We start from the raw sequence: 13,334 nt of genomic DNA, 5'->3' as shown, positions 1-13,334 counted from the left end.
TGGAGATTACTGATGTCATTGTTTATAAGTTCCATGATGATACGTTCCATAGCCTTGCAGACCAGGCTCGTCAAGCTAATGGGGTGGTAGTTCCCGGGGTCTGTGGTGGCTCCCCCTTTGTGGAGTGGGATAACTGTTGCTGTGCGCTATTCAGTGGGCACAAAGCCAGAGGTGAGGCTATGATTGAACATGGTATTTAGGTGGGGTGCCAGTTCATTCTGTAGTTCATGTAGAACCCAGCCTGGGATGTTGTCAGGTCCCATGGATGCTGTGTTCTTGGCTTTGGACAGTGCGTTTTTTACCTGTGCAGTCGTGATTACAGGAACTTTGCATTCTTCCGGTATAAAGATGGGCCCTTTAGGGGATGAGAGAGGTGTAAAGTTAGCACTGAACCTGCCAGGATGTTGGCAATTTCAGTTGATTCTATATACTTAGTGCCATTGTGCTGTAACTCAGAGCAGATCCGAGTGTTGCCATTGAGATTCTTGACATAGCTACAGAATGCTTTGTGGTTGTCTTTAGAATCAGTGGCGATTTTGTTTTCATAACTAGCTTTGGAGGATTTTATGAGGGATCTCAACTTCTTACTGAGGCTGACCACGGAGTTCCTCCAATTATGGGATTTTGCTCTTTTTTGCAACAGTTTCTTGTTTCATAAGTGCTTGTAGTTTGGAGACTCTTCTGGCTGAAGTGATGGCCAGAAGAAAAGCGGTCTTCCAGGAGAGAAATTTTAACTCTGCTAAAGATGCTTGTTCGCAGGGGGGCAGGGTGAGCTTTTCCAACACAAAATTAAGATCCCAAGCTGGGATAGGTGGTCTTCTGGGTGGGCTCAAGTTGCAAGCCCCTCTTAGGAATTGTTTGATCAGAGGGTGTGAGAAAAGTGGCTGCTCAGTGGGAAAATGAGCAGAGATAGCAGAGGCATGAATTTTAATAGAGGAAAAAGGGAGACCACTGTGTAGCAGGTTGGTCAGGTACTCCAGGATGAGAGGGAGGGAGGGCTGTGCCTTATCGGCTTCCTTAGCCTGAATCCAGGTGCAGAACCTTTTCCATTTGTCAGCATAAGACTTTCTAGTGCTAGGGCACCTGGCCTCACGTAGAAGATCTAGAACCTGTTTATTGAGGTTGGCAGATTGATCAGTGGTTAGGGAATATGTCAAGCTGCCAAACTGAGGGTCTGCAATTGGGGATGCACGAATTCTCCTTCCCTCTGGGTCAGGAGGGTTGGGGTCTGAGTGAGATGCCAAGGTGACAGTGGGTACCAGTACTGGCGAGGCCAGTCTGGAGCAATAAGAATTGTCCTTGGTTTAACTTCTCTTATTTTGAGCAGTACCCTGGGGATGAGAGGTAATAGAGGAAAGGCATAGACCGATAGATTGTCCCAGGGGAAGGACATGGCATCCACTTTCCAAGCCATGCAGTGATGCTCCCTGGTGCAGAACTTGCTGAGCTGATAGTTGGTGTGGAAGGCAAAAAGGTTGACCTTCGGGTGCCCCATTTCTGAGTTATTGCGGTGAAGGTTCTTTTGTCTAGCTGCCACTCGTGTGGATCCAGAAGATTTCTGCTCAAGTAATCTGCCCGAGAATTTAGAGAACCTGGCAGGAATTTTGCTAACAGGTGTAGTTACATGGCAGAGGCTGTGTGCCAAAGGGTCATGGCCAGCCTACCTAGAGGGTAGGAGCGAGTCCCTCCCTGCTTGTTGATATACCACATCACTGTGGTGTTGTCTGTTTTGATCAGGAGAGCCCCTGGGGAGAAAAGGGGCCTGAAAGCTGTAAATGCGTGCTGGACAGCTAACATCTCTTTTTGGTTGATGTGCAGATGGATTTGCTGTGGGCTCCACTGGCCCTGTATGCACCTGCCATCCAGGTGTGCAGCCCAGGCACAGTCTGATGGGTCTGTGGTGAGGGTCTGGGTAGCATGGGTGGTGAGAAAGGTAGTCCCTTGTTGTGGGAGCATGCTGCTGCCCACCAAAGAAAATCTTTCCTGAGGCAAGGTTATCATGGGTATAAGAGTTTCCAAGGTCATGAAAGTGTTGACACCAAAGGCTTTTTAGGTACCACTGAAGTTTCCTCGTATGCAGTCTGGCATATGGAATGAGTAGAATGCAAGATGCCATGAACCCCAGAGCTTGCAGGATTTTCCTTGCAGATAACTGGGGTCTGGTGGCTAGTTGAGAAACCTAGGCTGTCAGGTAAGTTTGCTTTTCTGGTGTAAGGAATGCCATCTGGGATGCTGTGTCCAGGCTTGCTCCCAGGAATATAATCCTTTGGGTGGGTACTAGTTTGGATTTCTTTTCATTGATAGCGTACCCAAGGGAGGTCAATAGGGACTTTACAAAGGCCAGGTGCTTGAGCAGCTTTTCCTGACTGTCTGCCTGAATTAGGCAGCCATCCAAGTATACGTAAATTTGGATATTCCTTTATCTGCAAAAGGCAATGGCCGGAGCCAGACATTTTATGAAAAGTCTGAGAGCAGTAGATAAGCCAAAGGGAAGTGCAGAGAACTGAAAGGGCAGAGATCCTGCCCTGAAATGTAGGTATTTCTTGCATGATTCTCCGATAGGAATGTGAAGTTAGGCCTCTTTTAGGTCTGGGGTGGCTAGCCAAGCATCTTTGGAGAGCATGGGTAGCAGTTGCTGGTGGGTGAGCATTTTGAATTTTGGTATCACCAGGAAGGTGTTTAGAATGGATACATCAAGAATGGGGCACCTGGTGCCCTCTTTCCTGGGTACCAGAAAAGGGGGCACCTGGTGCCCTCTTTTCTGGGTACCAGAAAAAGTCTGGAGTAGAAACCTTGGCCTTTCTGTTCTGCAGGAATGTGCTCTATTGCCTTCATAGAGAGCAGGGAAAGGACTTGCTTTTGCACTTCTGCACACTGGTTTGGAGATAGATCTTGGAACCATTTTGAGGTTGGAAGAGTGTGGAAAGAAAATTTGTATCCCTGGGACATTATGTTGAGGACCCAGCGGTCGCTGGTAATGGTGGTCCAGGTGCTTGCATGAAAGGAGAGTTTGTCTTCTAGGAGTAAGTGAAGGTGGGCAGAGGGAGGGGGTGGTGGAGGAGAGTCATTGTGAGTTCTTACCATGGGTGGGTGGCTTAGAACCCCCTGTTTTTGAAGTGGAGGAATTCCACTGTTTTGATCTCTGCATTCCCTGTGGCTGCTGTCTAGGGGGTCTGGGCTGTACTGATCTGGTGGGAGCAGGAAAGGATCAGTGCTTGGAAGGGCAATGCCTACTGAACCTGGGTGGCTGGACCTGTAAGAAATCCTTAACTGTCTGCATAGATTTAGCTTTTTCTTCCACCTTTAAGACCTCCTCTGCCTTAGTGCCAAATAAGTTGTTTTTGTGCAAGGGTGCATCCATCAATTTAGATTTAACATGGTCTGGCAAGGGCTGTTCTTTAAGCCATGCATGCCTTCTAAGGACAGAACTGGTGACTGCTGCCCTGCAAGAAGCTTCTAGGGTATCAAAAGCACAGTGTAAGGTGCGCTTAGTTACTTGACTTGCAGAATGCATTAACTCTTGTAACTCTTGAGATTCTGCACAAACAGGAAAGGAAGACCCTTTTTGCTTGAGGAGTTCCATAGTATGCTGCTGAAATTTTAGCATATAGAACTGACAATTTAGTGCTCTGATAGCAAGAGTAGCAGAGGTGTATACATTTTTTACCCCATCTGTCTAGTACTCGGGAATCCCTATCTGAGGTGGTGGGATTCTTAGCAGAGGTTGCTTTAATACCTTTAGGCCCTTGTAAAAGTACCTCAGGGTCAGCAGTAGGATTTTTGAAAAGAAATTTGTGAGAGTCAGGGACTCTAATACTGGTTAGGTTTTCTGGGTGCAGGAGATAGGATGTCAGGACTCAAACTGGATTCCAGGAAAACATCATCCACAACATCCAGGACTGGAGAACGGCCAGGGGTCTGTGCTGTGGAAGACCTAAGAATTCCCCGAGTCTCTTAGATGGAGGGTAGTCCTGACATTCCCACTGGAAATGCTCCCTTAAAGTATGAAGGGTTTCCCCAAAGGAAAAGTCCTCGGCTGGAGAGGCTGAGAGAATGGAATCCTCTGCATCGGACTCCTCATACGCAGAAAGGGGTTGCATGTGCAGCAACTGGAAAGACCCCAAAAGTACCTCACCAAGAGGAATAAAGGGCTCAAACAGATGCCATATGCTGCCCGGTTAAAGAAACTCCAGCTCTACTCAGTGGCATACCGCCTGCTCAGAGGCGATCTGTGGCTGACGTATAAAGCCATGTCCAACCCGGAATTAATGGACATGCTGCACCTCAGAAAATCCAAATCCCATCGAGCTATGCACTTGAGAGGTTTACCCCGGGTATCACTTCTGTGTCACTGTTAGACAGAGGCACAGTATACTAACCTCGAAAAAGGGCATAGCAAAATTATTTTAAAATGGGTGGCAAAAGCCAAATGCACTCTGGCTAGGCTTATAAATGCCCTAGGGCAGATAGCCTAGTATGAACCTATATCTTCATATTCAAATACATCAGAGTCATCAGACTCCTGTTCAGACAAAATTACTGGGGACAGATCTCTCTTTTGGAAGGGGTAGCTTGACTTCCCCTGATGAGCATAAGGTCTTCTGCCATTTTAAGCATTTGAGACTGAGGCAAGGAAACAGGTGCCTGAGACTGGGTCATCGGTTTCTTGGGTGTGGTTCGTACCCTGGGTCTTGGAAACTCTGTTGTTTTCAAAAGAACAGTAGACGCGAAAGAAGTGGTCAGTTTGTGTCGAGAATCGGTAGTGTGAAGTACTTCCTCGGAAGCTGGTGCCTGCTCAGCGGTTCCGGACCCATCCGAGGGAGAAAGAACTGCAGGATCCTTAATTGAAGTAGAGTTTTGCAGCATACCAGACTCCAAAAGGGTCTCGGTAGTGGCTTGCGAATCCACAGAAGTGGGCATCAAGGGCTGTGAAAGCACCGGAGGACCGGAGAACTGACTAGCTTAACAGGAGCATCATCGGTAGGCTTGGACCTGTGAGGTCTGTTGTTTTTATCCTTATGTTTTTTCGGAAGATCTGCTGTCAGATGGCTCACTGAAGTCATATCGGAATTGAGGAATGTAAGCGAAAATATCTAGCTACAATAAGGGCCCGACAACTTATAGTTCTGGCGTTGTACAAAGCATAAAAGCGACAGCGGGGGATGTCGTGGTCTGGGCCTAAGCAAGTGACGCAGTAAGAATGAAAGTCTCGGTGTGGTATTTGCTTTCCACAGGCGATACAATTGTTAACTTTTTCTAACTTTGTTTAGTGCAAGAAAAAAAAATCCCCAATGGGGTACGTAGTTTTAGAAGACTTCAGCTTCAATTCGGAAGACTAAACTCAGGTTGCAGCCAACTGGCACTCATGCGAACTGCTTCTGCTTTGGGCTCCGTGGCAATAAAGACTGATGTAATGGCGTCGGCTGCCTTACTTTATACTACTGACGATCTGTCAGTCCTGAAGCAACAGCAACCAATGCAGAAATACTAAGCCTCTGGTATTCGGGCCGGCAGAGGGCTACTCTGGCAGGGATAACCCAAATGTAATGACTGCAACAGTGAAACACGAAGAACATCATGAACATTTTAAAGTGCTTTCTGTAAATGTGAATAGTGTTAAGACTACAGTAAGAAGAATAGGAATTTTGGAATGGTGTAATACATGTGATGTAGATGTAATTATGTTAGAAGACAAGATATTTAACAAATGAAAGATTACAAACAGATAAACTACGGAGAGGAAAGATAATCTGGAATTTGCGAAACAAGAGATGTTCTGGAATAGCAATGTTTGTCTTTTCGGCTTTTCCCAGCTAGGGGTCACCACAGCAGAACTCCGGTCGGCTAATGATTGGCAGTAGATTTTTATGATGCCGAGTTGCCAGCCTGATGCCCAACTTTCAGCGAAGGCACGCCCATTCACGCATGTCTTTCGGAGGCCACTCGACCGCGGGGAGGACATGCAGACTCCACACAGAAGGCACTCCAGCCGAGAATCGAACAGGAGAACCTCTTGCTGTGAGGCAACAACGCTACCGCTGTACCACCACTTCTTCCATGTTCTGGAATAGCAATATTCTGTAGTAATACAGTAAAGCTATTAGATGCAACTTCAGCAAAAATGGGAAGATTAACCATTGCAAATTTAAAATGGAAAGAGCAAGTCTACAAAATTACATTATATGCTTATACTAACTGCAGAGAGAGAGAAACCTTGTATCATCAGATTTTAGACTATGTAGAGATAAATATGAATAACATACCAGAAGACTTTAATTGTGATTTTATGAGGCAAGCATAAAAAGAAAGGAAATGATATAAGAAAAGTGTTATAAGATGTGGTAAGTTAAAACTTTGGAGCAAAAATTTATGGACTTACAAAATGGGTAGATAGAGAACTGGAGTGGATTATTTTATAGTATCAGAAGGTTTAGTTACAGAAGGGGAGGCAGTTGAAACCGGATTCTCTGATCAGATGTAAAAGCAAATCAGGAATATACAAAAATAGACAAAGGAATAACCAGGATAAATGAAAAAGCATGGAATGAAAGAAAGAGATTAGTAATATGACCCTTCCATAAATGAGAATATTTTATAAAAAAAAACCTTGTTAGGATGATGGGTGATAGTTAAGGAAATACACAGTGGCAATATGATATAAGAAAAGTAAAGAAAAATATAAAACATATAACAATGCACTGTAAGATTAAGAACATAATGATAGAAAGCACTGACAAAACATTACATGAAAGAAATTAAGAAAAAAAATAAAGAATTGTTGTATAAGCAAAGATATTTTTACAAGGAAAAAAAAAGTAGTACTGAGTTACTTAAGCAGATTAGTAACGGAAGATGGCAGTGTAACGACAGAAATAAAAAACGTAAAAGGAGAAAGAGAACTCGGGAAAATATTATGAATAGTGTAATACAAAATGTACAAGAAAGTTTAAAGAAAAAAGAAGGTAGTGAAAAAAAATGAGGAAAGTAAAAAGTTGAAAAAGACTGAAGAGTTTGGAAAAGGAGAAATCTTTAAATGAGCTAGATAACGTACTAGAACAGGTAAACAGAGTGAAATGTATAAAAAAATGAAGGGACTGGCAAAAAAATATATATATTTTTTTAAAGATTTTCACTGAATGGATAAATGAAGGTATGTACAAAGAATTATGTAGTGGGATAAATTCATATGGAAGGAGGAAGATAGAAGAGAATTAAAAAACTGGAGACCAATACTACTGAACAAGATCATCTTTATGAAAATAATATGCAAAGATATTTGAAACTAAAATGAGAAACACTGTGGAAGGCTGCATATACGATACAAAAGGGAAGGATGGTCAAGAATTATTAATGACAGAGAAACTGTGGATGACATTACGAACAGAAAAGAAGAAGCAAAAATTATGACAGGAGACTGTAATAAGGTATTTGACACAACTGGACATGAAATATTATGGGTTATAATGAAAGAATACAATACAAGTGAGAAAGTTAGGAAATTATGTATGTCAGCATATATTAATAATACTGTAAAAATACTTGTAAATAGCTGGTTAAGCCAAGAGGTACATATGAAGAGTGGTACAAGACAATGCAGTCCAATGAGTTGTATACTCTTACCATTCATTATGAATGTGCTAGTATGTGAAATAATTAAAAAGTGGAGACAAGGTATACAGCACCTGTAAGGTTAAGAATTCCAGTGCTGATAACAAATGCAGATGGCATTATAACAATTGAAAGAAACGCACCCTGGATAAAAGAAAATCTGCACAAATTAGTGTTTAAATCTATCCCTATCATCTCTAAACAAACAGAAGTAAAGGTTTAGGTGATGTAGAAATTCTGGGGGTACATATGTTACAGTGAAATGTCTGTGTTGGGTATAAAATTTGTGAATAAAGATGCAAGTAGAATTCAATGGGGAAAAAACAATAAAAGGAATAAAGCAAATGTATTTTCTGGAGAACATACATTAACATTAAGAAAAAAGGCATATTTGATTAATTCAGTACTGATGGGGAAAATAGCATACTTAGCAAGTGTATATATGTTTCCAAGAGAATTTGAAAAGGAATTATTGCAGATATTTTTCATTTATATGGGGTTCTAGATTAAATCCCATAAAAAGAGGAATTTTGTAAGTAAATAAAGGATGCTTAGGATTAATTAACCCAGTGGTATACATTGCTTCACTAAATTTGCACAAAGTGTTAAAGTGAATAAATGAAAGAGAGCGAGATTAGTAGTAAAAAGTACAGTTGTGTACACTTACCATAAATGTAGATGTTCGAGTGTATTCACTGTTGCAGTCATCACACACGGGTTACCTGCCTGCAGGTAGCCCTCAGTCGGCCTGAATACCAGAGACTTAGAATTTCTGAGTCGGTTGCTGTCATTCCAGAACTGACATCAGGTTTTCAGGGGTATAAAAAACAGGCAGCCGACGCCATTACATCAGTTTTTCTTGATCCAAATGTCAGGAGCCCCCCCAAATAGGAAGCTAGGTTATGGTGCGGAAAACACTACCAGTAAAAAGTAAACAATACTCTTGAAAGGGGGTGAGTAATAGACAGAGAGAAGAGAGACAGACAAGGGGGCTGGAGGGAGGGAAACCAGGACTGCGACAATGAATACACTGGAACATTTACATTTATGGTAAGTGTACACAACTGTACTATATTCTTCGTGTTTCACTGTTGCAGTCATCACACTTGGGTAGATTCCCAAAGCTGAAGAAGGGTGGAGGCAGTCGAGAAGAGTTGGGGCTGGCTAGTATGCCTTGCAGGACTGCTGTTGCAAAACCCGCCCTGGATTTGGAAAAGATAGGCAGGTGGTAATGCTTGGTGAAGGTGTGTACAGAACTCCAGGTAGCAGCTTCCAGGATGTCCCTGGTAGGGACTCCCCTGAGGAATGCTGCAGAGGTAGAAATTGCCCTAGTGGAATGTGTTCTGACCCCCTGAGGGGTTGGTTTCCCATGGTGCTTGTAGCAGAAATGGATACAGTGTGCTATCCATTTGGTAATTGTTTTGAAATAGCCTTGGCCTCTGCCCCTGGTGCAAAGCTGACTAGTAACTGGTCAGATTTCCTGAAGGGATCAATCCTATCAAGGTAGAATCTGAGCCGTCTGTACACAGGATCCTTTCCCCTTTATTTTGAGGTTAGGGAAGAAAGTTGGCAAATGGAAAGACTGTAGAGAGCCACACTGAACACCACTTTAGGCATAAAGGAAGGGTTAAGTCCTGAACAAAACCCTGTCAGCATGGAAAATAATGAAGGGTTCCACAGCTATAAGTGTCTGTAGCTCAGACACTTTTCTAGCTGAGGTGATGGCTAGAAGGCATGGCTGTTTTCCAAGAGAGGAATTTTAACACCACTGACACTGCAAGCTCAAAGGGGGGGGGGGGGGAGCGTGAGCTTTTCCAGTACAAGGTTAAGGTCGCAAGCAGGGGTGGGTGCTCTCCTTGGCAACCTTAACTTGTGTGCCCCCCTCAGGGACTGTTTGATAAGAGGGTGAGAGAAGAGAGGTGGCTCAGTGTTGTAATGAGCTGAAATGGTAGAGACATGGATCTTAATGGAGGAGAAGGATAGGCCCCTGTGGAGTAGATCTGCTAAGTAATCCAGGATTAGAGGCAGGGAGAGCAGCATTGTCTCCTCTCCTTTAGATTGAATCCAGGAGCAGTACCTTTTCTACTTATCAGCATAAGATTTCCTTGTACTGGGTCTTCTAGCTTCAAGAATGACATCCAGCAACTGCTTGCTTAGGCTGGTTTTACTGGGGGAAGAATTCAAGGAATAAGCCAGGCTGCAAGATTTAGGGTTTGCAGTTGCAGATGCAAGATCTGTCCCCCCTGCTGAGAGAGCAGGGTTTGGTTCTGGTGTAGGTGACCAGGGTGGCACCGGTGATGGGCTGCGCAGGAGTGGGTACCAGTGCTAGCGTGGCCTGTCCGGGCCAATCAGAATTGTCCTTGGTCTGTCCTGTCTTATCTTGAGCAATATTCTTGAGAGAAAGGGCAGAGGGAGAAAGGCACAGATTGAGAGATTCACCCACTGAAAGGATAGGACATCCACTTTCCAGGCCCTGCTGTGAGGTGTCCTGGTGCAGAATTTGCTGAGATGGTGACTGCAGGGGATAGGCAAAAAGGTCCACCTCTGGGGTCCCCCATTTCTGAATCAGAAGGCTGAAGGTGCTAGGCTCTAATTGCCACTTGTGTGGGTCTAGGAGATTTCTGCTTATGTCTGCCAGTGAGTTTTGTTTGCCTGGCAGGAATTGAGCTTGTAGATGAACCTGCATGTACAAGGCAGTGTTCCAAAGGACCATGGCTAGCCTGCAGAGTGGGTAAGAATGGGTTCCCCCCTGCTTGTTGATGTACCACATAACTGTGGTGTTGTCTGCTTTTATTAGCAGGTTTCCTGGTGAGAGTAGGATCTGAAAGCTGTCAGAGCATGCTGCACAGCTAGCATCTCTTTTTAGTTGATGTGCAGATAAATTTGACTTGGGCTCCAGTGGCCCTAAATGCAGTTGCCGTCCATGTGTGCCCTCCAGGCATAGACTGATGCATCTGTGGTTAGGGTCTGGGTGGCATGGCATTGATTAAAGGCAGTCCTTTGTTATGGTTGCATGCTGCTGCCCACCAAAGAATCTCTGTCCTTAGACAGGGTACGATAGGAATGATGGTTTCCAGGTCTTGAGAATGTTGGCACCAAAGACTCAAGTACCATTGAAGTTTCCTCATATACAGTCTGGCATATGGAATTAGTAGGATGCATGAGGCCATGAACCCTACGGCCTGAAGGATTTTTCTTGCGGATAGCTAGGTTCTGGTGGCCATTTGATTAAAATAGTCTGTCAGATAGGCTTGTTTTTCTGCAGTGAGGGATGCCATCTGGAATGCTGTGTCCAAGCTTGCTCCCAGGAATACAATCTTTTGACTGGGGACTAGTTTTGATTTATTTTCGTTGATGGTGTACCTCAGAGAGATTAGAATTTTTTTTTTTTACAATTGTCAGGTGCTGCAACAGCATTTTCTTACTGTCTGCATGAACCAGACAGTCTTCCAAGTATGGGTAAATTTGAATATTTCTCTGTCTGCAGTAAGCAATGGCTGGAGCCAGACATTTTGTGAATACTCTGAGAGCACTAGATAAGGCAAAGGGAAGTGCAGAGAACTGATGATGCATAGATCCTTCCCTTAAGTGTAGATATTTCCTGCAGGACTCCCTTATAGGGATGTGCAGATAGGCTTCTTTTAAGTCTAAGGTGACTAACCAGGCATCTTTGGCTAGCATAGGTAGAAGCTGCTGCACGGTGAGCATTCTGAATTTTTGGCACCACCAAGAAGGTGTTGAGAATTAAAATCTAGGATTGGGCGCCAAGTGCCCTCTTTTCTGGGTATTAGAAAAAGTCTGGAATAGAATCCTTGACCCATCTGTTCCACAGGAACAGGATGAATTGCCCTTATAGAGGGAAGGTAATGAACTTGTGTTGTGCACCCTTTTGAGGTTGGCAGTGAGTGGAAGTAAAATTTGTACCCCTGGGATACAATGTTGAGGACCCATCTGCCTTTGGTGATGGAAACCCATTTTTTTGGATGAAGGGCACATTGCCCAACTGCTTGTGCCCCTAGGAGGGAAGAGGTGGGGAGTGGAGTTGAGAAGTTACTGGGAATTCTTTCCGTAACAGGGTGGCTTAGCACTCCCTGTTTTAGAGGTGGAGACACTCCATTGCTTAGATCTCTGCATACCCTGAGACTGTAGTCTGGGGGGGGGGTCTGTTTACCCTGAGTTTCATTTGAGATGGCCTTGAGGGGGCTGGAAAGGACCAATGTTTAGAGGGGCAATGCCTACTAAATCTAGGAGGCTGTACTTGCAAGAATTATTTGACTGTCTGCATAGATTTAGCTTTTTCTTCCATCTTTTTAAGAACCTCTTCTGCTTTGGTGCCAAACAGATTGTCCTTGTTCAAAGGAGCGTCTAATAACTTAGATTTGACATGGTCTGGCAAGGTCTGCTCCTTAAGCCAAGCATGCCTTCTCAGTACAGAACCAGTGACTGCTGCCCTGCAAGATGCTTCTAGGGCATCAAAGCCACACTGCAATGTATGCTTGCTGACTTGGCTAGCAGAATGCATAAGCTCTTGCAATTCTTTATTTTCTGCACAGTAGCTATTTTTTCCTTAACAAGTTCCATAATATGTTGTTGGTACTTCAGCATGTGCAAATGACAATTCAAAGCCCTAACGGTGAGAGTTGCAAAGGTATATACTTTCTTACCCAATCTGTCCAAAGCTCTGGAATCCCTGCCCTAAGGGGTGGGATTCTTAGCTGTAGTTGCTTTGATACCTTTAGGCCCCTGGGAAATGAACTCTGTCAGCAGTAGGATTTTTGAAAAGGAATTTGAGAGAGGCAGGTACTCTGTAGTACTTGTCTGGTTTCCTAAGAGAAGGGGGTAAAGTATCTGGGGTAAGACTGGATTCCATAAAGAAAGCAACAGCAACTTCCAGGACTTGGGATATTGCTAAAGGCCTATGTTGTGGCAAGTCCAGAAATTCTCAGAGTCTTTTCTGAACTGAGGATAGTCTTGGCATTCCCAATGGAAATTCTCCCTTAAAGTATGTAAGGTTTCACCAAAAGAAAAATCCTCTAGAGGAGAGGCAGAGGGGATGGAATCCTCTGCATCCGAATCCTCATAAGCAGATAAGGGTATGCCTTCATAAATCAGAACACTCTTGGTCTGTTGAAGCTGCTGGGGACTGATCTATTTCTCTTAGCAGGGGAAGGCAGACTTCCCCTAATCAGCATAATAAGGTCTTCTGCCATTCTAAGCATTTGATGTTGTGGCAAGGGAGCAGGTGCATGCCCTTTGTTCATCAGTTTTCTAGGCATAGCACATACTTTTGGCCTTAGAAACTCAGTAGTTTTAAACAGAACTGAAGCCAGTTTGTGTCAAACATTGGTACTGCGAAGAAATTCCTCAGAAGCCAGTGCCTGCTCAGCAGCTCCGGACTCTTAAAAAGTCGAGACATCTGCTGGTTTCATAGTCGAAGAAGAGTCTCATGGCATACCATATATGGGTCTCGGTAGAGGCCTGAGAATCCATTGAAGTGGGCATCAGGTGCTGCAAAAGCGCCCGAGTATCGGCGAAATGTTGACTAGTTAACAGAAGCTTCGGCAGCTTTGGACCTGTACAGTCTGTCTCTGTCTTTTATCCTTACTTTTTTCCAGAATATTGGTAGTCTGATGGCCCCTTTTTACCCGGGGGGGGGGGCCAAATTTGGGGGGAAAAAATTTTCGGGGGAAGAAAAACGGGGAAGGAAACAAGTTAATTTTTAAGTT

General features: G+C 44.0%; 1 protein-coding gene across 1 annotated transcript in view; it reads left to right on the top strand.

The window, feature by feature from the left end:
* SRC (SRC proto-oncogene, non-receptor tyrosine kinase) overlaps positions 1 to 13,334 on the top strand; it is a gene marked incomplete in the record, with an annotated part of 1,446,557 nt that overhangs the window by 128,675 nt on the left and 1,304,548 nt on the right.

This window comes from Protopterus annectens, chromosome 12.part0, assembly GCF_019279795.1.
Source record: "Protopterus annectens isolate FY-2018-M chromosome 12.part0, PAN1.0, whole genome shotgun sequence".
NCBI lineage: Eukaryota > Metazoa > Chordata > Ceratodontiformes > Protopteridae > Protopterus > Protopterus annectens.
The sequence above is the reverse complement of the archived record's forward strand: the minus strand, read 5'-3'. Positions and strand labels throughout refer to the sequence as shown.